The sequence below is a fragment of the Myiozetetes cayanensis genome, unplaced genomic scaffold (assembly GCF_022539395.1).
Source record: "Myiozetetes cayanensis isolate MyiCay16 unplaced genomic scaffold, myiCay2020 scf1, whole genome shotgun sequence".
NCBI classification, from domain to species: Eukaryota; Metazoa; Chordata; class Aves; order Passeriformes; family Tyrannidae; genus Myiozetetes; species Myiozetetes cayanensis.
This window is the reverse complement of record NW_026086604.1, coordinates 1,737,390-1,763,481: the sequence shown is the minus strand read 5'-3', so window position 1 is coordinate 1,763,481 and position 26,092 is coordinate 1,737,390. Positions and strand designations below refer to the sequence as shown.

General features: G+C 40.8%; 1 protein-coding gene across 4 annotated transcripts in view; it reads right to left on the bottom strand.

The window, feature by feature from the left end:
* Positions 1-445: 445 nt before the first annotated feature.
* The window catches only part of TSNARE1 (t-SNARE domain containing 1), a 458,997-nt gene continuing 433,350 nt past the window's right edge, over positions 446-26,092 (bottom strand). For all 4 annotated transcript variants that reach the window (XM_050313442.1, XM_050313469.1, XM_050313451.1 and 1 more), the window contains one exon: positions 446-5,591. The gene's annotated coding sequence lies outside the window, so the exon portion shown is untranslated. The remainder of the gene's footprint in view (positions 5,592-26,092) is intronic.

Below are 26,092 nucleotides of genomic sequence, written 5' to 3'. Positions count from 1 at the left end.
AGGAGCCTACTAAGTTGATCAGAGGGTTGGAGCATCTCTGCTCTGGAGGTAGGATGAGAGGGGTTGGGATTGTTCAGCCTGGAGAAGGGAAGGCTCCAGGGAGACCTCAGAGTCCCTTCCAGTGCCTAAAGGGGCTCCAAGAGAGCTGGAGAGGGACTTGTCAATAAAAGTTGCAATAAGAAATTGAAAATGCAGGCAAAAATTAGTTTATACATGCATCTATAGTTGCTATCTGTGATGGTTAGAGGGTTTGACATCACTCACAACTATTTCCCTGGAACAAAGGTTGCAAAGCAGTAACAACCTATTTTATTTTCTGAATGCCATCTGATACTCTTAAAACTGACTTTCCAGTTACTGACAGCATTCCAAGAATCAGGAATCCCTGCCCTTTATTGTGAAACTCAAGAATTTTTGCCGTTACTGTCTATAATCAACAACCAAATCACCAATCATCACCATATTTTTATTCATTTGCCTTCCATGGCATGGTAAGGGGGAGTCAGTCCAATGTCCAAAGCAAATGATAAATTCCAGAATCAGTAATACAAAGAAGAAGCCAATTAAACTTCCTTATTACATTTTACTAAGCTGCTCCAGACCAATTATAACCATATTTCTTTGTGGTCTAATTAGGTTTGACTCAGTTGCACAGTGTGGAGGCCTGTAATGAGTGAACACATGAGAAACACGGCTCAGACTCCATGTGAGGGATCATTAATATGCTCTGGGCTGCTGCTTTGGAAGAGACTGCACCTAATTATGTGGGTTAACACACTTAAACTAAATGGATGAATTGCAGCCATTTGCAGTGTTTCAAGTCCCCTCAGACTGACAGAACTGTAGATTAATAAGTTGTTAGAGAGTGATCTGTTGACCTGCCCCATCGTTCTTCACTTTCACTTCATATGCTCTTGGAGGCATGAAATGCTGCAGTGTAGAAATGTGTCAATCACTGCATTTCAACTGTGGGCCTTTCTCTGGCTCTTGCCTAAGAAACGATCCAAGCTGGTGAAACAGGAAAATGCAATGCCTGACAGGTCCAATGAACTTCAGTTGACTTTGTGTCCAAATGCACCATTCACAGGAGACAACAGGTCCCTTGCCAGCACAAAACAGCTTAGGATAAGGACTGGACTCCTCCCAGCTGTCTGGGGCTGCCTAAAGCCAGGCCTATCCTACAATCATAGAATGGTTTGGGTTGGAAGCAACATTAAAGATCATCAAGTTCTGACCCCCCTGCTACGGGCAGGGGCACCTTCCACTATCCCAGGAGCCAAAATCAATGCAAAAAGTCCTGGAGTTTTTGATTTTTGTTTTTTTGTCTTTCTCAGTTGGTAATAGACCTTTGAAACTCCTTTTTAAGCCACACCATCATCAGGAAATCCCCTCAGTGGAAAAATTTAGAATATAGACTGCAAAGTTATTAGGGAGAAAAAAATTATAAGTACCTTTTCTGTCCCTTGGTTACTTGTTTATGGCCAGTGCTGGAGATAGAATATCAACTGATAGGGAGTTTTCAGACAAGGGACCAGAACTGTTCTTATGTCCTACCTTGTGGTGATGAAGACATGGAATGCTCCCCAAGGCTTCCTCCTGACTAGTTCAAGCAGCTGTCTTCCCAGCACAGTAAATTTAATAAAATCATGGAATATCCTGAGTTGGAAGGGACCTAAAGGATCCTCAAAGTCCAGCTTCAGGCTTTATATGTATTCCATGCAAGCTTTCACAGGTGTCACAAAAGGGGACAAAACGTCAAGAAATTGTTGACCAGTGGATGGCACAACACTACCAGTTTTGACACCTATTTCCTTTTGTGGACCCAACTCTGAGGAACAGTCCTCATTTTTAAAAGATCTCAGATCTGAGAAATTTCACTGGCTCCTGAAGGGCTTTGGCAGTGACAGCAGGAGACACCAAAACACGTTTGTTTTCTCATGTTCACATTTGTCCTTAAGGCACTAGAGACAAAACTGTTTCCTATTCCACTCCTGCCTAAAATGACCTGACAACTTAATAATTGAACCGGGTACTTAGCTCACCACGCTTCTGACGTGCCTCTTCTTAATTGATTTTGTCAGGATCTTTTTAACTTCTGCTGTTTCCATCATGCTCTAGCTTGGCATAATGCCTCTGAAAAGAGGTTTATTAGAATTTTCCCCTGTCATATCCTGTTCTCACATTAACCCTCTGTGTCATGGTGGTTTGCAGGATCTGCCCAAGTTGAACTGCCTGATGTTGGAAAGCTTTGAGCTCCGTGCCTCTGCCAGGGATATTGTAAAGAAGAAACTATGCCTGTATTTTCTCCCAAAACATCAGTAGCATAAACAGCTGCTTAATGGCATTGTTAGATATATTTTCCACGAGGAAGGCAAAGGCAAATGTGCTCATGAAGTGAGTAAAGCAATAGAAAACATATCTTCACTTGCAGTTGGAACTGAAGTTGCAGTTGATGGCTCATTGTCCAAATGGAGATTAGCAACAAGTACTGTCCATATTGGACCCAGTGCTGTTTAATATCTTTATAAATGACATAACAACAGGATTGAATGCACCCTTCAGTGAGTTTGTGGATGACAGAGGAGAAAAAACATAAAAAACAACTCGTGGGTTGAGAAAAAGAACAGGGAGGGATCACTCACCAGTTACTGTGTCGGGCAAAACAGACTCGACTTGGGGAAATAAGTTTCATTTATTGCCAATCAAATCAGAGTAAGATAATCTGAAATAAACCCAAATCCTAAAATACCTTCTGAAATAAATCTGAAATAAACCCAAATCCTAAAATACCTTCTCATTGCCCTGCCGGCCCTGCCCTGCCTTCTACCTGCACTCAACCTCACTTCCCACCACTCCTCTCCTCTGACTGCTGCTGGTGTTACACTGGAAGTTCTTTTTCCCAGCTTCTGATACGCGTTATCCCAGAGGTGATACCAGCATTGCTGATGGGCTCAGCCTTGGCCAGCAGCAGATCCATCCTGGAGCCATCTGGCATTGGCTCTGTCGGACACAGGGAAGCTTCTGGCAGCTCCTCACAGAAATCACCCCTGTAGCCCCCCTGCTACCAAAACCTAGCCACACAAACCCCAGACACAACTCTGGGGTCCCCAGCTCAAGAAAGACACAGACATGTTAAAAGAGATCCAGAGGAGGGGCACAAAAATGATCACAGGGCTGGAACACCTCTCCCATGAGGAAAGGCTGGGAGAGTTAGGGCTGTTCAGCCTGGAGAGGAGAAGGCTCTGCACGGACCTTATGACAGCATTTCAATAGGACAAAGGGAGTTTATAAAAAAGATAGAGGTGCTTTTTACCAGGGCATGGAGTGACAAGGCAAGGGGCAACAGTTTTAAACTGAAAGGGGGCAGGTTTAGATTAGAAGAAATTGTTTATAGTGAGACTGGTGAGGCCCTGGCACAGGTTGCCCAGAGAAGCTGTGGATGTCCCATGCCTGAAAGTGTTCAAGACCATGCTGGAACAGGGCTTGAAGCAACCTGGGATAGTGGAAGGTGTCCCTGCCCATGGCAGGGGAGTTGGACTAGACAATGCTTGAAGGTCCCTTCCAAACCAAACCATTTTCTGATTCTATGATTTAGCCTGAATATACTCTTTTATACAAACCTCATGTTTTGCTTTGTTTTTAATAGCATTTGCTATTATAACCAAGCAACTCACAACATTATGTTTGCTACCACGTGATTTCAAACTTGCTCCAGGCCAGACAAGCTCAACAGTTTCAGCAGAGAAATTCTTTACCTGGGTCATCGGTGCCAAATTCATGTGCTGGGTGAGCTGGCTCAGGGAAAGCTCAATCAGTCTGTGTCTGCACTGCATCACACTAATGAGGTAATCACTGAGCTGCTAATGAATGGGATTAGTGACTGGGCAAGCAGTGTTTGTTCTGGATCCCTTGTTCAAATGCAACTCGAAGCTCTCAAAATATTTGCTCGCAATCAGCCACGAGCTGGGCTCGGTTCAGCTCCCACTAACGAGATGAAAATGATTTTCATCACTGGAGGATTTGCCAAATGTGCTGATGGAGAAAGTCTGCACTTTGTGGTGGATAGAGGGAAGGAGTTCTATTTCAGAAGTAAACTCTCTGTAGTAAGGTAAAGCAGTAGGTGTCATAATTCCTAATTTCATACCAGCACTAAGCTTGGCTGGGAAAAAAAAAAAACCAGTATCACTTTATTAATTAGCTTTTCCTAATAGCAATTAATGAATATATAATATTACATGTAACAATCCAGTTATGTAGATTTGGTAGCATAAATCTAAAGAAAAAACACCGGAACCTGTGCCTTCTGTTTCTTCACCAAAGCAAACTGTACTGATTTAAGAAGTTTTACAGCTTTGACCCTGAATGAGCTTAAGCACCTGCAAGATTTCTCTGAGCATTTTCTGTGCTCAACCTTTCCTGAGGAAAGACTGTGTCAGCTTTTTGGAAAGGAAGCATGCAATTGAAATCAGTGCAGGCAAGAATCTAGTTTAATATTTGTTATTCTTTTCTAAAGCTTCACAGTAACCAAAAATCCATATAGAGGCAACTGATTTTTTTTTTTTTTTTTGTGGTGAGAAACACTTTTGTCAAAACATTTTCATTTTCTCAAAGAATAAAAACCATATTGTTTTGTTAAATTCTCTTCAGTAATTCCTATGACATTTTAATTAAAACTATTTTTGAAATGCTTTATTTACCGGAGGAAAACGGCATTTATAACACACGACACATTTAAACGAGAATTTAAATGGCAGTTTCAATCATGTTGTCAGCAGAAAATATTGTGTGTGAGGATGGAACAAAATCCCAAACGCTGGTTGCATTGAAACACATAAATGGAATCTAATGAAAAATTTGGCTTTTTTTTTTTTAAAATGAGATATCTTGCTTGATTTTTTTTTTTTAATAGATTAGAGGTCTTTAAAAAATTGTAACAGTATGCCTTGCTTATTTTTCCTGCTCTTTCAGTAGTGTTTCTCATAAATGAATGTGGTGTTCTGTGCATAGAGTGGGATCAAATAAACATCTAATTTAAGTGTTGTAAATGGCACATATAATTGTGGTCGTGCTTAGCTCAGATCCAGCAGAGCAGAGTCTAAAGAAGCAGTGCACAGCAGGGGGGGGGGGAATCTGAGCTAAATTAATCTTTAAATGTACAAAACCAGCAACAAACAACAACAACAACAAAAGAATCAGACAAAACATCTTGACTTTCATGGTTTTAAATGAGCAGAACTGGAGATCGGGAGCAGGTTAAAAACACAAACAATGGAGATGAATTAAAAGCTACTTATCTTACAGCACATTGTTTAGCAAGTCTGAAGGCAAAGGAAACAGCATTCCCCAGACGTGGGGGACGTAATTAAAATCTGAGGTAAAACGTGTCTACAATGAAGGGAGGGAAAAAACAGGCAAAATTGTTCACAATGGTACCAACACACAGTATGAAATTTAGCTCTTTTTTTCATACAACTTGTGCCTGTTGGTGGAGCAGGTTCAATGGGACGTGTCAGTAACGCAGACGTGGACGCAGGGCCTGAATGTGCAATGCCTTGAGAATCCATTCCAGCTTCCCAGGGGGATCACAGGCTCTGCAAAAACAAGAAGAACCAGTAAGTAATTACAGGATTGCCAGGGAGTTTCTAATGTAAAGCTGTTACTGATGGAAGGTGGTTACTCAAGGGGGTCCCGAAGTGCAGAGTCAGCAACAAAGGAGATGGAAAATCAGAAAAGTGTATTTTCGGTGATTCCAGCCCAAGGTAATTGTGGGAGTAGAAGGGGTGTGCAGACTGGCACAGGATGCCCAGAGAAGCTGTGGATGTCCCATCCCTGGAAGTGTGCAAGGCCAGGTTGGATGGGGCTTGGAGCAACTAGGGTTAGTGGAAGGTGTCGCTGCCCATGGCAGGGGTTTGGAACGAGCTGATCTCTTAAGTCCCTTCCAACCCAAACCATTTTATGATTCCATGGCTGAGAGTATAGACAAAACAAATTCATAAAGAAAATGCAGGACAGAGCTGCTGTAGCAAGGAAAAGAGCAGATTTTGTGCTGCTCTTCAAGGCCAGTAGTTCCCACACCTGGAGAACGCTGCATTTAGTTTTAAAAATACATTTTCCTGCAAAGTGGACAAAGTATAGAAGGCAGAGTGTGACACTGATGCACTTTTCAGGAGAGAATATATCTAAGAAATCTCAGTCTGCTTCCCATTTTTCCATGCAATGAAAACCTTGGACTCACTATGCCATGTGTAGATCTCCAATTAGAGATCAAAACCATGTAAAGCTAAACTATAAAACATTTACACTATTCATTTAGACAGTTAATAGAATTTTAAAAAGGCAATTTTTGATGAAAGAGCATGTTGCTCTCCAATTACTATAAAAGAAGCCTCCTAGGACAGACATCAGCAGCAGAATAGCACCTCCAAGATCAGCCCTATCTGACTTCTAAGGTCAGATAAATTGTATTTTTGCACTCACCACCCCATGAAACAGGTTTGTGTGCTTACAGTGAGCAACCCTATGAAACGCAACTGCATCCTTCTGTAATGTTTGTGTTTATTCTACGTCTACTTCCTTAGTAAATATTGTTTGTGTATCTCTACAAGGTAGAAAATCTAGTTAAACTTGTTATCAAGGGTGAGGAAAGGAATGAAAAAATAGTCTGTTATTTTTATTGAAGACATAACTGGTAACAAGTTCCTTTTTTTTCCCCTTCTTCTTTTTATTTCTGTTTGGGTGCTTGTTTTTTTGGTGGTGTGTGGTTTTGTTGTTGGTTTTGGTTTGGTTTTTTGTTTGTTTGTTTGTGTGTGTGTGTGGTTTCTTGTTTGTTTGTTTGTTTTTGAGGGTTTTTTGAGGTTTTTTATTTCTTTTTTTCTTTTTAATACAGGTGCCAGCCCTAGAAACACTCTTTGTTTTAATTATGCTTAACCGTAAACCAACAAGGTGTCAAAACAGACCAGTGATCAGACACCCCCCTCCCTCAAAGCAGCCAAATATAGACACACCCATATTTTTATTTATGCTGATGTTCAAACTTACTCATAATAAGGTAATTTAGACAATATTTTGAAATCAGATGTCCACTGTGTGCTGTGCTGCATATACAAAGCATAGATAACAGTTCCTGCCTTGTATTCACATAAACACCTCAAAGAGGCAATTAAACCACTCTACTTTAATAAGCAAGGCTATCCTTCTGCAGATGACATCCATCTCAGCTAATTTAAGGTGCAAGTACCTCCATCTGAGCATAATAACTCCCAGGCTCCAGGCTCCTATTACAGTAATTATAGATCTAATCAATACAGCCAAGGATTTTTAGGGTGGGGATCATTTAAATGAAGTCATCAAATTCATATTGACCTAAATTTCAATGCCTGGTATTGACTAGTATTAGTTACAAAGGGATCTTCAGGATGACTTTCTCAGGTGCAGGAAGGTACACCCTGGACACCCACATTTAGCTGCACAAATTCAGTAGCCAAAGTCCTTTTAATGTCACAAAAGGATGTCAAGTCACAGAATGACTGAATGGATGGAGTGGGAAGAGACCTCTGGAGATGGAGAAGGGTGATCAGGGCTGTGTCCAGCTGGGTTTTGAATGGCTCCAAGGCTGGAGACTCCACAACTCTCAGCAACCTGTTTCCCTGTTTGACCACTCTTATATTAAAAACAAAACAAAACAAAAAAACAAAACAGTGTTGGTTTGTGTTTTGTTTTGTTTGTTTGTTTTGTTTAAACATTTTTTCATCTATTTCAGGTTGTGCCTGTTGCCTTTTGTTCTGCCAATGGAAACTACTGAGAAGAACCTGATTCCATCTTTTTTATCTCCCCCAATCTGGTATATGTAGATGGACAAGATCCTCCTGAGCCTTCCCTTCCCCAGGCTGCAATCCCAGTTCCCTCAGCAGGAGAGAAAGGATCAAGTCAGATGCTGTGGACCTTGGGTAAGATCTTATCTCCAAGGACTAGGATGAAGGGACCATATGTTGGACATGAAAGCAAACCCTACTACCAGCATTGCTCTCAGCAGGCTCTGCACTACTGGGGATTGTGAATCTTGATTTGCAGGCAGGGAAAATGTTGCAAAAGCCATTTAAATTAAAAATAGATAATCTACAGACTTGGAGTGGAACAAGAGAGATTCACATTTAACATTGCAAGAGCCATTTGAATTAGAAATAGATAATCTACAGACTTGGAGCGGAACAAGAGAGATTCTCCAGACACAATCTAATTAAAGGTATTCTGGGCCAACAAACCAAGAGACTTAAAACATGTTTCTGGTTTAGCTGAGGATAAAAATGAGTTTTTATGAGCTACTGAGGAAGAGTTTGAGTTCTGTCATACTTTTAGGTTTTGATTGAAGTTGGGTTTTTTTGTTTGGTTTTTTTTTGTTTGGGTTTTTTTTTTGGTTTTTTGTGTTTGTTTGTTTGTTTGTTTTTTTTTGCTATTTGCTGTAGTAATAGTTATGCTGAGTTTAGCAGTTCTAGTCCTGGACTGTGACTATAGGCTCGTGGTAGCTGCTGTACAAATAGAGAACTAAAAGAGAAGCTCTAGGGGAAAAAAAAAAAAAAAGATGCAGCAGACTAGTGTTTATTTTTTATATCTGGGAAACTTTACTGGTAGAAACTTGGCTGACTTAAGGCTTTGTCTGTCTGTATTTCAGTGAGTCATTCCTATTACCTTCATAGTCAATAAAAGGAAACAGGCATATTTATCTTCTTTTTTTGTTTGTTTGTTTTTGGTTTTGTCTTGTTTTTTTCATACAAAGAGGGCAAGAAAGGAAAGGGCAAATAAAAAAAACGAAACCCTGCTGCTATCAGGGTGCTAAAATTACTCTTCTGTGCAGGCTGACAGGTCTCTTTACTGAGAACTGCAAAAACAGACTGGAAAAAGCTGCCCCAGCCCTGTGGTAGCTCTAAGTTGCAATGGCAACGTGAGCTGTGGATCCTCCCTGGGCTTCAGAGAAGCATCTTTCACCTCTTTGCGGTTCACAGTGTAGACTCTGCTCATTTATTTAGTCCAGGCTGTTCTGCCTAAATTAAAGAGGTAGCCTCAAGGGAAGATAAATTATCCAGAGTAATAAACCAATTTGTTCCTACCTGCTGTTGCTTCAAATCAAGGGAGATCTCTGTCTAAGTAAACATGAGAAGTATCACGCTGTGTTAAGGAAGTTGTGATGATGCAGCTTTAGAATTTTGCAAATTTATGAAGATTTAAGGCTTTCTCACAGATAGGAACCTCAGTGAACTTCTCTGCTGGAGAAGCTCATCCAGAGAAATAGTCACCCATTGTTAACAGTAGATGACCATTATTTGTGCAGGGCTTTCTGGGCCAGTTGGATGATTCTTTGACAGTGTGAAACGATGACATTCACTACAAGCTGACTGAGATGACCAAAGGTGGCCTATGAAATTACCAAGTCAATGAAAGAGGAGAGATGTTCCAAAGCTCATTTCAGTCCATGCAAACAGCCTCACTGACTTTATCCAGCTTTGCATCAGGCCCGTAGGAAAGTTCTTACTCTGCAAAGTCACGGGCTGTAAACCCACACTGTTGAAGGAAGTCTGATGGATTGTCCAGAGGATGGAGAATTTAGGACAGAATGAAGAGATAGATTTTGGTGGTGAGCACTGAAAACATGGATGTGTAAACAGCTCTTCAGAATTATCTGTGGCCTCCTTCTCAACAGGTCCAACTCACAGAGGCAGTGAGCACATGCCAGAACTGGACCCTCAGCAGAGGTATCCTGAGCTGCAGCCCACAGAAACATTAGCCCTTCACTCCATTTTGCCATTTTTTGCTTAATTCAGTTTTGTTTTCCTTTGTTTTGATTTTGTTTCAATGTTTTAATGAACTGTTTCCAAAGCACCGATGTCCTTTGCTGCTTTAGAACTGAAACCTTGACATACACAAGTTTACACTAATTAGCCCCATGTCACAATATACTTTATTTGTCTATTTTCCTCTGAAAGTGTTTTATACTCCATACCAGTTTCAGATGTAAATTGCAAAGTGGCTTCTGTACATGACAAAGCTGAAATCCTGCAGCATCATCCCATTCATGATAGAGAACCTAAATTAATCTGTGAGGTTGAGGGTGGAGACAGCACCTTGTAACATGAGGACCTAAATTTTCTATTTCTGAAAGCCCCCAACAGAATATTGTAGGGAAAGTGGGAAACCTCTGGCTGTTTATGTTTTTCTGGTTCTAGTCACTTGTAGTTGCTAATATTCTTATTTTCTTTTCCTGACAACATGGAAAACATGCTTAACATATGTTTTCAGGATCAAATTTACCCCCATGTCAGAAAACCTTCCTCTGCATTTGGGATGCAATTCATGCCTTAACTAATTTGAACTGAATCTCTTCCATCTGTGATAGTGGGAATGGGCTCTGAGGGCCCATATCCTCCCTTTCTGATCAGCGTGATGAGGGTTTCAGCCTGGGCCTGATATAATTGCTTTATTATATATGTAAAATTTTAATGATGAATTTTGAAGATGGGGGGAAAAAAGAAAAAAAAAAAAAAAAAGATGAGGAAAAGAAGACAAAAGTCACAATACCAGGAAAATCTGTGGTGGTTTCTGCCTCTTTGAAGCTGGAGCTCATCAGATATCAGATTAGTCTGAGAATTACATTACTGACATCGTGAACCTTCCAGACCTAAGTCTTTAGCTGGGCCTTTGTTCAAATGTACTACATCATGATGAGATTTTTGCCTTCAGTAAAGCCTGTTGTTTCATCCGCTAAAGTTCACCTTTTTAAATAATCCTTCCCGCTAATTTTCTAGGGAGGTAAATGGTATCCACTTTTCATTACAGAATTTCTTCAACGCACAACTGCCCTCAGCAGAAAAGCTGCTATTTTAATTCAGCCACACTGCCCATTTCTGCTTTTACTGGAATTTTAACAACAGCTTCTTAAAATAGGACAGACCTAATAACCCAGGAGTCTTCTGTCAGGAAGAAATGAGATAGCAGGGTGATGATATACCCCATGCAATATTGCTTTATATTCTCTTCCACATTTATTTCCCCTGTGCATTCTCCTAACGGCATCAATGGTTCCCAGCAGCCACCTTTGATTCAACTTCACTGAAATAATTTCTTTTTCTACTTAGAAATATGCCCCAGTAGAACTCCAGTTCCTTCGGAATTATAGGGGAATTTTGGCCCTGATATCAAGGTCTTCTAATTTGGGAACTGGAGATCATTGTTAATACAGGAGTTTCAGGTAAAGACATTGATGCAACTACTTGGGCATCTTTCAGGGACCACCATACAGGTATCTTATGAATAGTAAAGGTTGATCCTATAGCAAAAGTAAATAAAGAAACAAGATGATACTGGGAACAAAACAAAACCAGAAAAACCCCAGGAATTTTAAAAAAAAAAAAAGCCCAAACTACAGGCACTGTTTGGTGGTCCAAGAAAGATGGTGTTTATCTAAGCCAGCTCCCTGGGATTCACTACACTAAAAGCCATCCTGACCATTTCCCATCTTCAGGCTTGAAGTTAGCCATTCCTTCCTAGAAGGAATTTAGTCCAGTGCATTTCTCTCTGAACTCTAAAGGTTTGTCTTAGCAGTGCACAGTACACAGCAGTTGTTAAAAACCAAGCAACTGATGGTCATGTAAACCTATAAAAAAGGTCTGTAGCAGGTCAGAATTTGCACCTGGGAGCCAAAACTGCAGAGTATGACATAATAATGCCATGAAATATAAGAGGTGATATCACACTTCAGAACTGAATATTGCCTGCTGAACTTTGGGGATGTGGAGAAAATTCGTTTCACAAAGGTGGAAATGCCCAGAGCCTGGAAGGTGACACAAAATGAATGAGAATAATTTCGCCAACCTCTTAAAAACAAATGCTGTTACAGAAGCAGCAGGACTATCTGCATAAGGATTTTTAAATTACCTGATGCTGAATATGTGAAACATCAGGTAATGACATTGCAAACTCAGCTCTGATTAAATGGCAAGTGAAAAGCAAATCTCAGCAGCATTGTCTTATCACATTAGAACAAGGGGAAAATCTATTTATGAGTGAACTGACCTCATCTTTATCTCTCATGGCACACTGCACGTGGCAGAGTTGTGTATGATTGAAAAGTCATTACATAGTTCTTTAACATGGCAATGTTTAATCCAACGGCAAGTTCCTTTTCAACCTCCAGCAACTTCTATTATTTGACTGATACAGTTGATATAAGCCCTGAATGCATTTTTAGAGGTTGTGTGAGGTGTGAAATTTGGGTTCTGACAAGTTCTTCCAGCAAGTTCTGACAGGAGCCCCCGGGGGTACCTGAAGCACAAACTTACCAGCCCATGTAATTCCCCAAAGACTCAGTCCTGTTTCTCCCTGACCAGTTGTTTTGGTCCATAGAGCTTCAACCCCTCCAACCATTGTTCTCTACCTCCTGCTTTTGAGCATTAACACTGACCTCATTGCAGATGCTTCACCTTCTATCTGGGTTATCCCCAGGTGTGTCACTCCGGCCCTGGCTCCACCAAGACATCCCCACAGTGCTGTGGTAATGGTGAAAAGGCAGGGAAAAAATGAAGATATGTCCAAAGCTGAGCTATGGAAATAAGTAAATGATCAGTTCTATTCTCTGAACAAGGTGAACTTACAGGAAGAACTCCTTCATGCCTCTGCTAAAGCAAGTCAGGAGAGAGAAAGGAACAAAACCCACTTAAAAATAAGGCCTTGCTTCTTCTCAAGGGCACAACTCACAGGAGATGCTTCCTCCAAAAAAAATGTGCACTTGTTTTCTCTTAATATAATATTTCTTGTAGGAGCATTGTCATCCTGTTCAGCCTGGAGAAAAGGAGGTTGAGAGGTGACCTTATTGCTTCCTACAACTACCTGAAAGGGGGTTGTGGTGAGGGGAGTGTCAGCCTCTTCTCCCAGGTAAGAAGTGACAGGACAAGAGGAAATGGTCTCAAGTTGTGTCAGGGGAGATTTAGATGAGATATTAAGAAATTTCTTTCACGGAAAGGGTTTTCAAGCACTAGAACAGGCTGCCCATGGAAGTGCTGGAGTCACCATCCCTGGAAGTGTTCAAAAAACATGTGGAATGTGGCACTTGAGGACATGGTTTAGTGGTGAACGTGGTGGTAGGTTGACTATTGAACTTGATGATTTTACAGGTCTTTTCAAACATTAATAGTTCTATGATCCTATGATCCTACTTCTCAAAAAACCATCCTTGTCACTTAGGTTCTCCTTCACAACATTCCAAAAACAAACTAAAGAAACTTCTCTGGAATCTTCTTCAGAAGAAATGAATTGCAGGAGAGTGAGGCTCAGTGTGGAGAGAAGGGCTATGAATTTATTTTGTTGCCTTGAAAAAACAAAAAAAAGGTTAAAACTTGCAGCAATGTGTGATGTAAATCTAAGTGACACTAAACAGATGGCCAAGAAAATACCACTGGTCACTGTCCATCCATGTGTTCACTTTGCACTTTGAGCTGCATTAGTTTCCCTGAGCTATAAGGTACAGCCCTTTTCCTCACATCCATCTCTTCATTTTTAGATAGTAATTAGGAGAGCTTTTGGAGTGGAGACACTGTTAGTTTAACAGTGAGAAACCCTGTTTATCATGAGGAGGATCAAAAGGAGACCACAGCACAGAGCTGCTGGATTTGCCAGTGTTCCAGGACAGGATGTTTCTTCCAGTTGCCACTGGGAACAAAGAGGTGAATGATTTTGTTCACCCTTCTGCAAGTGGTGTGGTTGCCAGGTAAAAGCTGCTGGCAGGGAACAGCAGGGACAGCGCTCCCACTGCACATCTTTAATCAGACCTGTCCAGTGACAGAGGCAATTTGAAGATGTTATCTTTAAAGATAAAGGCACCATCACTTACACAGCCTATTTCCCTCCCTCTTGACTCAACTTCAAAGTGCTCCAAGACAATCTGAACATTCACCTCCTTTTTATTTATTTATTTATTTAATCTCTGTGTCCTCAGGTGCAAGTTAAGTTTTGAGCCAGACAGCAAACATCTCTATTCCCCAAATTTCATGAAGAAGTACTTAGAGCCTCACTTGCCTGGGATTGTTCTAGGCCAGGTGGGATGGGACTCTGAGTTAGTGGAATTTGTCCCTGCCCAGGGAGGAGCATCTTTAAGATATCCCTTCCAACCCAAGCCATTCTGTGATTTTATAATTCTATTAAAGAAGCCACAACTCTTCTGGCCTGAGCAGTCACTGCCTGTCACTCTCTAGCAAGACAGGGCTCCCAGACCCACATTTGGCAACTCCTGTTGTGTGGAGGGAGGAAGGAGAATTAAAAAAAAAAAAAAAAAAATTAGCTTTATGAATATGCTGAATTATTCTGGGAAGCACTCAGGATAACATCAAAATGAGAGACATAAAACACTGCCAGCCAAGACATCATGTGCTAGAGACTGATAGAGATTAGATAGACCTGAGGAGTCATCAGTTTGCACCAACGTGGCAAATCTGATGTCCCTCTGGGAACCTGCAGAATTATGGGCATTTGACTTTCATCTTGGATTAACTATCAGGAAGAAAAATGCTGACTAGGGCTAAAATATATCTGGTTGCAGGAAAAGACAAATTCAAGGAGATGGATGCTTAAGCACCAGAGTACAGAGCCAAGGCTGCCAAGGATGCAAATCACTCGGTACCCATCCAGAGTCTCCTTACTATTTCACCATCCCCGAGAAGCTGCCATGGGGAGATACCAGGCTTTCACCTTGCAGCAGCATTTAACTACAGAGCAAGCAAATCAGAGCTGTAAAAGCTGACAGAAACCTTTAAATTCTCATTCACGTGTTAGTGGAAATAAACCTTTAAAAAGCTCACACAAGACACGCAGCACGGTCAGCATTAAAGTGTTTCAGCTAAGGGAGCAGGAACCCTGTGCTCCAGTTCTGCTGAAAGGTAAGTGGTGGAAGAATAACGTGGTTTGTGCAGAACTGGAGAAAATGAGAGTTGAAAAGCTTCCCTTGTCAGGAAAGAAAAACAGACTTGCCTAAGCAAGTGTTGCTGTCTTATCCACTGAGGGGTGTTTTCAGTGCAGCAGCCATGCATATTTAAATACAAGAAGTACCTACCTCAGATAATTTTTTTTTAAAGACTATTTAACTCTGAAGGAAACAAAACTGATTTTAGTCAATGAGGGCAGAGATGGAATGGATAAAACCCCTGGCACTGCGAACAGAACTGCAACTTAGAACGTTTTCATTAAGAACAGCGCTGGAAATAAATAGCTGCATGGAGAACTAATTAAAAAAGAGCTAATAAATCCCATAGATGTAAATATAATGTATTTTTTTCATCCATCTGAACAGTGGCTGTTATTAACTCTGGGTGATGCTGGTTTTCCATACATATGTTGGTGTTATTCATACAGATGGTGCCAGGGCTGAAGCACTGAATGGAAGGATGATGCTTCACATGGTCGCTTCACTTGCACTCTGGCAATAAATAGCAGATTAATGCAAAAACTAATCCCATCAGAAAGGAGATATTTTAGTAGACACCAGGGAGGATAAAGCAGTTGATCCCTGCTTACAGCATGAAAATGCACATATGCCAGGGATTTCACCCTGATATATGTAGATAACCTTGGTAAGTCCTTTGGACACCCCCTCAGTTGGACCTTAGTTGACTGTTCATAAACAAGGGTAAGAAGAACTGAGTTGATTTTCCTTTTGATCTCTCCCACCATCCTTCTCATGTACGTGGGTGAAGTTTATTCCCTTTTCTACTGCCCCACACTAGTATTGACTGATGGAGTTCTGTGGATGAGATTCTTTTCATCCAAATTCAAATGCTCCAGATCAACACAAATCACCCTCACTTCCCTTCAGAGAGAACAGTCTGGCTCATCTTTAAGTCAAAAACATGCCATTTAACCTCTCTGTATCTATCCACTGACCTGAAAGGGAGTATCAAGTGACCAGTTCAGGTTTAGTTGTCTAAACATCAGTGACATTAATCTCATCCTGCTTGTTTTATATTTCACTTCTGAAACAAATATTTCCGTACTACCTTATTCTGTTCTCAGCTTTTAATGTTTTATCTTGTATATTTTTTTTTCTATAAATAAATCTTCAGTGACCAGACCACTGGTTTCAGGAAAGAGCCAATCTTCATAAAAATGTGCCCTGCCTAATAGCATGTGCCCTCCCTCCCTTCCTTCCTCCCTTCCTCTCTTCCCTTCTTTTTTAATGCACACAAAAAGTGTTCCCATTTTCATATGGAAACCAGATTATCTTACTTTTCTTGGGAAACAAGCACAAGTATTACCTCTCATGTCAGATCCTACTGAGACCCATCTAATGAAAGCCTCATCAATTCTTTAGTTACTTCATGGATATAACTTCCATCTTGTCTTCCCCACAATGTTCTCCATGCACAGAAAAGCAATCCTTTCCTCTAACATGCATGTTCTCCTGCAAGCCCCACCAGAAAATGAATGAAATAAAATCCACAGATTGAAGGGAGGAATAGAAAAATGTTTCACAGAAAGATCTCTGAGTTCCTAAGGAAGCAACAACATGAGAATTCCCTGAGCAGGAAACAATCAGAAGCTTGGAGGGAATATCCTGGGTACATGATCTGTTATTACTCCTCCCTGGTTGCCTGTTTTCAGGTGTGGCTGGAGACAGTGAATGGGTGAAACATTCCTTTTGCACTGGGAAGAGTGGCTGTCCTGACACCCCCAAAATCAGCTGTGTCAAGAGTTATCAGAGTGCTGCCTCTATTTAACTCCTCTCTGTTTATTATCACTGCAGGGCACAGCATCACTAAGGGGATTATGGAGAGTTCCAGAAGTCTCTCCATTTTCTTTTGAAAAGAAGCAGGAGTTTGTTGGGGAGGGAAGACAACCAGGAGTAGTCACTGAAGAGCCAGTTATACATTTGATATTCTGCATTGTGCCTCTGGTCCCAGTTCTGTGAACGGAAATGATTAAGATTTTACTTACTCTTTAGCAAGTAGTGCTGTAAGGGATTAAGAGATAAAAGAGGGGAGATAAAGTATTTAAGGGCTCCAGGAGACACAGAGGGAACTTTTGGGTATCAAAGATGCCCTTTTACAGCTCAAGTCAGTTAAACAAAAGGCAAAGAAAGAAAAAAGGGATTTCTTTTTCAGTATTTTTAACAGATCTTGGATACTACAGCGACTGAGGTATTTGACAAGCTTAACATGAAAGCGAAAAACTAGTCTAGACAAAAGGCAAGAGAGTAAACTGCAGGGAATCACTAGGAATCCACAGAATGGAAAGAGATTTTTGAGTTGTCTTGATGTCTCTATAGCTGTTTGAGAAGCAGAATAATTTTGGCAGTTGATGCACAGTTTCCTCTGTCCAGCACAACAGAGATCTCCAAGACAATGCTAATTAGCGACCAATTTTGGCACTGCCCATTGCCTTCTTCAGAGTCATTTTACTGGACTTCATGTTTAGTGTGACTGAAACAGCAGCCTACACATCCTCACCAAGCAAGAGGAGATCCTCTCTCCTCAGATCCTGAAAATTCCACCTTCGTAAAATCAGCGTTGAAAAACCAAGGAAGCAAGGAAATAAAACCCAAATTTGTAATAGTTATTGTTCTTCACCTGCAGCTGGCATCAGTTGGAAGAATCAGAATAAACTCAAATTACACCTTGTCTGGATTCCTAGTTTGGGATTCCTTGTTTGGAGGTGGTAAATTCCTGCAGCACGACACCCCAGTGCGTCACTGCAAGTGGCACCTAAAAGCACACAGTTCCTCTGTCTTTCCCCCCCTCCAATAACACGAAATTGCAGCTGCCCCTTGGAATAAACAGCTCCCTCCTCCTCTGTGGCAGGTGGTTTCTGTGCAGCCCAGAGCACACACGTGTCTGGAGCAGCAGTGATGAGGTTGGAGAGATTCCTGCACGGTGGGAGGGATCACACGTGCTCAGGAGACCACTTTGCCTGTAATTCCCAACACTGAAGATGAAGGAGATGTGAATTGTTACGAGAAGGATGGGAACACACTGATACACGCCAGGCTGTTTTTTAGACCAGCTTCATCTTCTTTTTTTCTTTTTTTTTTTTTTTTTCCTTTGGTGAGGAATAGTAAATATTTTAAGGGGAAACTGTGCTGCTACTTAAAAAGCACTTACCTAATTAAACCTCGAGTGCAGGAATCTTTATTGGCTGTGTGATGCTCAGCACCTCAGGCTGTACCTCAGCCAGATGGCACTTTAATAGACACTACCAGAGGGAGCCCTTTTTATATTTTAACAGATGGGTGCATGCAAGCTATTGGGGTTGGAGCAGAGGGCAGAAAGAAAGGAAATGTAAGGGAAGAGAATCAAGAAAGAAAAACAAAGTTCAAACGATGAATTCTTCTTGAACTCTTCTGCTTCTGCTCAGAACAGCTTGAGGCCTTGTTTCTTTCCTAGAAAGAATTGTTGTTTCCAAACCCTTGGACTCAGACTCAGCGATCCCAAACCATTTCACAGCAGAGTTACTGTGTGGGATGTTGTGCTGGCAGCAGAACTGCCACTGCTGGTTTTAGGGGCTGCCTCCCCAACAAATAGTTGCATGAGTTTAGGAGTGGGATTGAAGCTTTTCTGCTGTTTCTTCTGCTTCACGTGTGCCCCATCCCCGGTCGTGCTCACAGGGTATATTTTAATCTCAACAAGTTTGGGCTCTATCAAAAAATGACGAAAAGACCTCAGAAGGGAAAGTCAGTGCAGAGCCATATTGCAGAGGAAACACTCTTGGAATCCTTAAGGTTGGAAAAGACCTCCAAGATCACTGAGTCCAACCTTTGGCCAATCAACTCGACTTCATCAACCAGCCACATCCAGTCCTTTCTTGAACACCTCCAGGGGTGGTGACTCCACCACCTGCCTGGGCAACCCCTTCCAACTTCTGAACACCATTTCAGTGAAGAAATCCTTCCTGCCATCCAACCTGAACCTCCTCTGGCACAGCTTGAGGACATTTCCTCTGCTCTGTCACTAGTTTTCTGGGAGAAGAGACCGATTCCCACCTGGCTACACCATCCTTTCCGGTAGTTGTAGAGAGCCAGAAGGTCTCTCCTGAGCCTCCTTTGATCCAGGCTGACCCCCCAGCTCCCTCAGCTGCTCTTCATGTGACTCTTCATCTGACATTATACAAAGAGAAAGGAAAGAGCCCTTCCAAACTGAGAGAGAGAAAGCAGCTGTGATGAATCCTTGGTTAGAAACAGGACAGAAAGAGGAAAGTGGGAAGAGTTGTCCCATCTTTGGGAGGCTGATTGTAAAACTGCTGTAAATACACTGGGTCTGGTTCTCACACTAGAAACATTTTATGCTTAATGTAATTCAGTTTATGGCCCCAATGCACTGCCAGAGTGGTGTAAATTGGCATTAAAGTTAATGAGAATCAGGCCCAGGGAGTCCAATATTTGCTTTCTACTGTGCTTGAAATGACTTCTGTTGGTTTATAGCGACGTTTAAAAGTCAGCATGGAGACATTATAAATAAAAGAATCCTGGGTCACATCCATCCACCCATCTATCCATCCATCCAAGACAAATGCCATGCAACATTTGATCCAGAGTCTAAGCCTTGATTTAATTACAAGTAGGATTAATTAGGTCTTTAAATGCAGATGTTGATACAGTACTTTTTCCCAAATCCATGTCTTTCAATCATTTCAAATCAGCAACACTTTATTCAAAGGTAAAAGTTTTCATGAGCCTCATTTCACACTTCTTCAGTGAGTAAAAAATTATACAAGGATAACAATGATAAACCTAAATGGTGTATCATGAATAAGTTTCAAAATGCTGACAGGAAATACTTGCCCTTGCATGAAAGAAATGCTTGGGGAAAACAGAAATTTCCTTTACCTTCCATTGTAATAACATTTTAATGACTTGTGAGGCATCTGATTGTTTGTTATAAAACTCCCTGTTTCTGCTTATGTAAGGATTTTGTTTATTGTTATGGTAGTATTTGTCTTTACCCAAAATTGGTCCATGCCCAAAGGAAAGCTTTAAATAAGAATTCAAATATTTCTGATATTTCATCATTTCAGTTTTATTTTAGCAAATATTCAGGTCTCTCAGGTACTCTCAGGGCTGTATTTTGCAGAGTTGTTATATTTCTATAAGGCTGGAGAGAAATATCCCAGAAATCCCATAATACAAATGCATTAAGACCATTCTTTTTGGAGGAGGGAAAGTCTCTATGACTACAAAAAAGCAGCTGCAACACATGCAGATATTCTTTGCATATATAATTGCATTTTCTTATTAAAATTGAACATTTTTACATAGACTAAAGTAATACAAAACAAAGCAAAACAAAAACTTTAAGTGTATTTATGGTATATATTACTTGAAGGCAAAATGCAGTGGATAAACCTTAATTATTGATAAGAAAGGGGAAATGGCCTCAAGTTGCACCAGGGGAGATTCAGGTTGGATCAGGGTTGGATATTGGGAAAGAGTTATTCACTGGAAGAGTGGTTAAGCATTGGAACAGGCTGTCCAGGGAAGTGGTGGAGCCTCCATCCCTGGAAGGGTTTAAAAGACATGGCACTTTGTGCTGTTGTTTACTTGGTATTTAGTCAGAGGTTGCACTTGATGATCTTTGAGGTCTTTTCCAAGCCTAATGATTCTATGATTCTATGATATAATAAAGAAATTCAGAACATTTCTTGGAAAAGGTGTCCAAAGTTCAGTGTTACCTGTCCTGAAATCCACCTAAGACAGCAGAGTAATAATGTTCAAATCATGAAGGAGATGTCTTGTTCTTCATTTATACCTAAATATTCTTACTTTTTGAAATTTCATAGATATTCAAGGTATCTATATGGGGTAAAAATCCCATTAAAGAAAAATTTGGGGACATGGACTATTAATTTGGGAGAGTGAAAATATTAGAATATATGGGAATCTCTGCAAAGATCAGTGACCAGATAAGATGCTCCAGGTTTGAGGTCTCTTCCAGATAGTGGAAAAAGGACACAAAGCAATGCCAACAGGAAAGAAAATATTCATATCCATATTCAAAATACAAACTGGCCTCCAAAGTATAGTCTAGAAAACCATACAAAGGCTAAATACATAAAAAAAAATGGAGCAGATCTTTTGGAAACCCAATGAATTCTCCTTTGCTACTCATACAGTTTGAAATGTGCAAAATACACATAAATATAATTATTTATCTTGGGTTTTTTTTTTAGTAAGGCATTACAGAGGACGTTTTAATAAGGGTCTTGAATAAGAAAGGGGAAATAAACTTCCTTGTCTTTCCTGTCCAGGGATCAAGAAGGCAGAAAGGCCAAGGGGCACTTCATGCCTTGAAACACAAAGGCTGACAAATTAAGATTTCTATTTAGAAGGTGGCCTAATTTTCTCCCCTCCTTTATTTGTTAATTAGCTCTGGAAATGCAAAATATGTTTGTGTAACTTTGTGCCTTCTCATTTTCTAAACTTCACAATCAGGAGGACAGAAATTCCTACGAATGCCAATCTTCTGCCTGATGCTTTTCTTGTTTCTTCTTTGTTTGTTTGTTTGGTGTATTTTGTTTTGTTTTAAAGTACTGTCAGTGAAAGAACCACATTTACCTTGTGGAATCTATTTCTGAACTGAATAGAGGGATTTCCAAACCCTATAAATCCATAATTTTTAGGGTAAAAGAATTGAGGAAAAAGGACAGTTGGATGAAGCAAATTATCCCTTGAAGAATTCACAGCTACACGGGCTACCCTCAACATCAGCAGAAAATCACACTTCCACACAGTCATGAAAGTTTATATGAAAGAAAAGCTAAATATTCCATGCCCAGCACATCCATCTTCTGCCATATGCCATTTCCCTTCTCCTTTTTGCATTTGAAAGTCTTCTACTGCACTGCCTTCATATCATATTTGGGTAAGAGCCCTCAGAAGAGAAAGCTTGAAAGAGAAACATCTGTCAGGGGCCCTGGTGTAACATGCTAAAAGTGCTTTGTGGGGCTGACAGTTCGTTTGAAGTTCATAGTCCTGTTTTTGCTACTTTCATTTGTTTTCTTGCACTGCACATTCTGTGCCCTGAAGCCCTGACACCCCAGGCATTTTTTTAACCTATGGACTGTAAATGTGTAGTATGTTCATGGAATAATAAAAAAAACAAACAGGGTTTGGGTTGGAAAGGACCTTCAGGATCATCCAGTTCCAACTCCCCTGCCATGGGCAGGGACACCTTCCACCAGATCAGGTTGCTCCAATCCCCATCCAACCTGGCCTTGAGCACTTCCAGGGATGGGGCAGCTACAGCTTCTCTGGGCAACCTGTGCCAGGGCCTCCCCATGCTCACTACAAAGAATTTTTTTCTATAATCTAATTTTTTTCTACTAGTCTAAAACTACTCTCTCAGTTTGAAGCCAAATGTTCTACCATTTATACAAGCCAAGTGAACATAAATGAAAACTCACTGGGACATCAGGCTTCTGCCTTATCTCCGAGGAATATAACTCCCTATCTACTACCCTTGCTTCAGTCCCTCTCTACTACTCGCTGTTTTTGGGATGGGTCACCAAATGCAGAAGGACCTCATGGAACCTGGAGGGACAAACTGGAAAGTCCAGGTCTCACTTAAGTGTTTTACAATAGGGAACACTTAGAATGATAGAAAAGCTTTAGTGATGTTCTGCAGAGAGGTACTGACCCCAAAATGATTTAGAATCACAGAATCAAAGATTATTCCAAGTTGAACCCATAAGAATCATCAAGCCCAACCTCCTGTTCTTCACAGGGCTACCTAAAACTAAACCACGTGACTAAAAGCATTGTCCACACGTGTTGGACAGATCTGGTGCCAGGACCACTTCCCTGTAGATCCTCTTCCAGTGACTGAGCACCCTCTGGGTGATGAACATTTTCCCACTGTCCAGTATGAACTTTCCCTGGCGCAGCTTCATCCCGTTCCCTCGTGTCCTGTCACTGGTGACCAAGGAGAGGAGATCAGCAATGCCCTCCTTGAGGAAGCTGTGGACTGTTCTGAGGTCTCTTCTCGGCCTTCCCTTCTCCAAATTGAACAAACCAAGCGACCTCAGCTGCTCCCCCTGTCCCCACCTCCAGACCTTTTCACCATCTGGGTCACTCTCTTCCCATCATTTGATGTCCTTTCCTATATTGATGCACCCAAAACTGTCCACAGGACTCGTGGTGGGGCCACACTGGTGCAAGGGAGAGTCCTGAGGACAGTCAAGACAAATCCGTGGGGGGCAGAAATATCCAGATGGAAAATGAGGATGTAGATCCTCAAGTCCACATTCCCCACTGCCTCATTCCAAGGATTTAAGTGCCTGACATTGTCTCTTATCCTAATGGAAACCCCCCAGTTCCTACAGGATAAGGTGTGTTGTGACTGCCTTAAGGGTGTTTCTTTTTATAAAGTAAATGCAAATTGTGGGATGCTTTCCCATTCTTTTCAAAAAAAACCTAAAGAAATTTGGAAGGAGGAGAGAACAGAGCATTTTATTTTCTGTTTTAGCAGTGTCTTGTTTCATATGAAGTCATCAAGAACAATTAAGTGATACTGTTGAATGTTTTCATAATGGAATTAGAAACCTGAGAAAGCACAGGAAACGTATAATCTCATAATTTGGGTCCCAATTCACCCAGTTCTGCTGCTGTTATTGCTTTGTGGAGCTTCCTCACAGCAGACTGGATGGTCTGTGTGACCTCTACCCTGGCACAGAGCAAGCAAGACTCTGAATTCCACTCTGGATTTGTGAGAATAAATGAAAAATCCTTGGATTTTAATATTAAGTCCAATTGATAGTGGAACTGGGTTTGGTTTGTGTTCAGAAAAGAAAGTCACATTTTCCAAAATGACAAAAAAAAAAAGAAAAAGAAAAAGGGAGAACAAACCCCATAAATTGCAGCTTGAAATGAAATTGTTGGGGACAACTCATTCAAATTCCTTTCTGACTACTGACTCAGGGAACTTGTAAAGATGGGAAAATGGTTTACAAAACTAATATCTTTTTCATCACTATTCTGGTGGCTGAAGGGACTGTGATCAGCCTTAGTGGAGCCCAGGACAGGGATTTGGGGGTTGTTTTAGATCCTTTAAAAGAAGCACAACTTTAGCTTTTGATTTTACCTCTGCATAAAAGGATTTTGCTTTCCTGTGTCTGCAGCATCACTGAGTCCTTCTGGCACCAAACACCAACCAGCTGCAAAGTTCATTAAAAAACAATGTCCTATCATGAGTTGTTACATCAACACTCCCGATCTCAGAAATGGGACTTTTTTTTTTTTTTAACAACAGCAAAACAAACAAACAAAAAAAAGAAAAGGCAGGAATTTAGTCAGATGAATATTTCATCACTTGGTTTACTCCTCCACTTTGAAAACAAAATGTTGTTTCAGCAGGACTGGAAGGCAGGCAGCCACCTACAGAACTTCCCCAGGCAGAAATCAGATGTACTTTTTGAAGTCAAACAGAAATAAGACAGTGACAATTTTTTCCGTTTTGTTCCCTTAATTGCCAGACAAAGTGCAATTTGCTGTTCTGTTCTATCAACCAGCTGCCCTTGTCATCCCCCACCCTGCTGCACTAATGGAATTTGACGTCCTCTTTGTTGTTTCTGCTGCATTTGTGACTCACTGTTCAAAATAAAAACCTACTAAGAATAGCAGAGGTTGTTGTAATGGCAAAGTTATGAATTTCCCTTTATCTAATTGCTCTCAGATATATATTTTTTTTTCATTGCTGGGGCTCTTGAAGTTGTCTCGGTATGCTGTGAGTGCTCAGACATGGAGCTGTGTACCAGACAGCACATCAGTTCCAGGGGAAATCCTGCTGGGGAAAAGTTTTCCAAGGTACTTTGGCACCTAAAGCACTAAAGGCAGGTCTGTGCAAACTTCCCAAAGACATGGAAGCTGCAGAATTGCTGCTGAATGCTTAACACAGTTAAAAAGCTGGGCAGAAATGGCAAATGGACACAAATTACCCCAGAGCATTCCAAGGTGCAGCCCTTGCTCCTCGAGGCTCTGGAGTATCAAAAAAGGCCATGAGGAAAGGAACGAATTGTGCCTTTGGTTACTGATGTTGAAGCCAAACTAAGCAGGGAAGTGTAAGTAAGAAAAGTTCTTTTCATTTGTTTAGAATTAAGAAAGGAAATCAGCCATTCCATGACTGCTCTACAACTCCACAGCAGGAGAAACCTCAAACCCACATTTACTTGTGAAAGGAAAAGGAGAAGGGAAAAAGAAGGGAATGGAAAAAGGGAAGGGGAAAAGGGAAGGGAGAAAAAGAAGGGAGAAAGGGAAGGGAGAAAGAAGAGAAGAGAAGAGAAGAGAAGAGAAGAGAAGAGAAGAGAAGAGAAGAGAAGAGAAGAGAAGAGAAGAGAAGAGAAGAGAAGAGAAGAGAAGAGAAGAGAAGAGAAGAGAAGAGAAGAGAAGAGAAGAGAAGAGAAGAGAAGACCATTGAAACCAAGTGATACATTTTGAAGTTCAAATCACTCTTCTTCTTTCCACCAAAGCAGATGCAGAAATGTCAAAACAAGCACAACAAATACTGAAGTAAGACTGAGGGACTGACTGACTCATGGGGAAAAAACATTTAAAATGTGATGTATTTAATTTTCCTGAGTGACTTTGGAATGTGGGAAGAATTTTCTACAACAGGCAAATGTAAAATTAGAGGTGGATCATTTAGAGATCAAAACTGAATGAGGTCAAGAGACGGTGGTGATGTAAAGACCGGTGAAAGGAAAATACTCTTCCAAACAAGAAAATTATTGGGAACATAATTATTCAAATTAAATGACACAGCAATGTAGTTAAAAGCATGTAAAATAATTTATAGCTCAGAATTAACTCCAAATTTTATAGTGATAGAAAGTAGGAATGAATTTTATTACACTGAAAAGCTGTATTCAAAATGAATGACAAATCCTACACTATCAACCCTTATCTGGACTGTGAAACCACTGCCCTGTAATGCATTTCAGGTCTCAGCAGAGTACTTGGCTACAGGTGTAAATAATGTGATCCACCTTCACTCCAAAACATTTAAAAAATTTGAAAGGGTATCACACCTGTTAATAGTTTTAAATCCCCACTTTGGGGATTACCAATTAGCATGAA